Consider the following 3,006-nt stretch of genomic DNA (forward strand, 5'->3'; position numbering starts at 1 on the left):
AAGAGTGGGCTGGAGCTGGTAACCTTATTTCTGCGTGTGACTGTGTAGAGAGAATCCTGAGGACATGTAGATGGTCTGAACTGCAACTGGCACTGGAGATGTTTAATTGTCTGTGTTTTGTGTCTAAACTCATTAAAGTTGTAATATCAGTCCATATAAAGCTTAGTAAATTATACAAATGGCTGGAAAGTGGAGAAGATTGACAAGCTCACCTTTCTTTTTTTCCTGTGTGGCAGGAGATACAAATGCTTTAAATGTTCTTTCTCCAGGACCATTCTCTTCTGAACACATACAAGTGATTTCTGCAGCTGAATTTCTTGGGATGATGAAGTACTAAAGATGCTGTTAGGTGTTAAGATGTCAGTTCAGAAAGGGAGCTTGTTTGGCAGCTAGACAAGGTAAGCAGTGACTTGAGAGCTGAGACAGTATCATATAAATGATTGCTTTATTCTGAAGAGAACTATTTACAAAAGAAGTAGAGCATTGTTTTTACTAAAAATATGCCTTTATAGATTTTTATATGTATCTTATAAAAACCATACATTTATTTACATTACTGCTACATACAAAAATTACAGCACTGTGGTATATGTACATATCTATAGGTACATTCTTTCTGCTTGTCCCTGCTGTGTGCTTTTCCCCTCTCAATCTAAGGGAATCGTTGCTGCAGCACCCAGACACTTCCTTTCTTGGCTTTTTGGTTAAAACAATCTTGCTTTTTATAGCCGAGTGGGGAGTGGAGTGTTTGCCTGATGGAAAGGCATGGCTGGAGTTTCCCATCCTCAGTAGGACAAATGCATACAGCCATCAAGTCCTTGTGCACACAGCACTGCTTGTAACCTCACTTCTTGCTTCTCTGTGCAAAATTAGTCTGTCCTCAGTAATTGATCTGTTGTTCATCTTGATGGCAAGTTGCTGATCTAAGTTTGTATTAAGATAAAGTGCTAGTGACTTGCCTTTCATTTACAATTAATTGTTTCTTGTTTCCAGTTGCTTCCCTTGCAGTGCTTTCTAAAGGGAGATTGACCCCTTTTCCCTTAGGCTAAATATAATAAACATTTGCTCAAACAGTCACCTGTTACTTAACTGTGAGAAAGTTCTTTGTAACCTTAATCTCAGCAGGCAATCTTCTTTGTGCAATATTTGAACAGTGACTGTGCAGCACTACTGTTTTATTTACCATTATCTCAAAAGCAAGGCTTTTGAGTGTTGTATTTAGAGCTGCTGATCCCACTCCTTAAATCTGCTTAGGGATCCTGAGTACCTGCTGGATTAATGTGCTTCCTTCATCTCATTCACTGGAGCAGATGTTTTCCTTATGCCATGTGTGTCCTAGAAATATCAATTATCACAAGTGGAGTGTCTTCTGACCCAGCACTGCAAGGATGATTCCAGGCTCCTGGCCATGACAGGATGGAGATGAGTGCTTTAATGACAGCCCAAGGTGAAATAGTCAGAACCCGATTAAAACACAACATGACAATTGAGATGTGAAGCGTTGATGAGGTTTTGGAAAACAAACCAACAAAACTTAGCTGCTCTGTTAAGGCAGTTTCTGTTCCTGTTGAGTAGCAGCTCAGCACAAGGAGGTCTCCTTTGGTGTGTTGTCCAGTTTGTTAAACCCAATTCTCTTGTATTTCTGGGTTTACTAGTGCAACTAAGTCTTTAGGGTTAAGGGACTAGTTTTGAGAAACCATACCCAACTGGTACCTTGGAACATGCTGACTTTCCTCTTGCAATCTCCTCCATCAGTGTCAATGGGATTAAGGTAGGTTCCTCTTTAAATGAAGAGATGTGCTGTGCATTTCAATTGCCTGCCCCTGCAACTAAATGCGTCACTTTCCTCTCAGCAAACATGTAGCAGAAGGCACCTTTCTTCATCTCATTCCTCCATCTTCATTGGATAACTAAGGCCTTTGCCTTAGGGTTGCATACATACATCCTCGTGGGGGCAGAGTCTCATACAGCTGCTTGGCATGTGGCTTGAAGGGAGCTGTTGGGGCCTGGGAAATGACAACTGACAGCAGAAAAAAAGGTCTGATTTTGCAGGTATCAGAGTTTACACTAATGTATGTGGGCACAACTGGGTCCTGGTGGCAGGAGATGCTGAGCACGTGCCTTGTGTCTGCCATGCTGAGGGTCACAGCATATGTAAGAGAGGAGGATGAGGACTTGCCATCCTGAGAGCACACTTGGCACTGCACTGAGTCCTTGTCCCTCACTTGCACAAGTGGATACAAGCAGGTACTCAACAGGTGAGCATTGCCTAGAAAGGGGAGGCCAAGGTTTAGTTCCTTCCCTCCTTGTGAGACTCCAGGTTCCTTTCCCTGTAAGTATCAAGCTATATTGGTGGTGCTTTACTTAAGTATTTCCTGTAGCAGGATCTGCAATCCAGGTTTCATTGCTTTCAGGTAAATGGGTTTTACCACTCAGCTTTTTACCATCATTTTAAATCCCAAACAGTACTCTGCTCCTTGCAACACAGAGCTACCTCAGTGCAAGATGGTTTCATACCATGGTGGTAGTTTCATGCTAACAAGGAAATATGGGAATGCTCCAACCTTTGTAGGCAGAAAGGTTATTTGTACTGAGGTATTATGGATGTCCTATCCCATAGATAAGTTGAATAATAATAAAAAAACCCAAGCCACCAACCTCTTACCTGCTTCTTAGAAGAAGGTGTTTGGTACCTAATTCTAGCAGAAAGCTTGTTGCTGAAAATAGTGAGCAGAGACAGCAGCTCCCTGTAGGATGGTGTTTTAGCACCTAAGTTGCTGAGCAGGGCAGAGCTGAATGTGTACCTAGCTCCATCTCCTGTGGGACAGTGTAGGTGGTAGCCTCTTTCAAGCAATGGGGAAACAAATTCGAGCCTGTGGGTATTGTGAGCTGGGAGAAGGTGTGAAAATTGCATGACAGCAGCAGGACATCTCTAAGCTCAGGATGGCATTTTTCACTGATTTATGATGTTAAAGAGCCATAAGGTGCCCATCCAGTGTGTAGGGA

This window comes from Chaetura pelagica, unplaced genomic scaffold (genome assembly GCF_000747805.2).
Source record: "Chaetura pelagica isolate M959 unplaced genomic scaffold, ChaPel_1.0 scaffold249, whole genome shotgun sequence".
Taxonomy (NCBI): Eukaryota; Metazoa; Chordata; class Aves; order Apodiformes; family Apodidae; genus Chaetura; species Chaetura pelagica.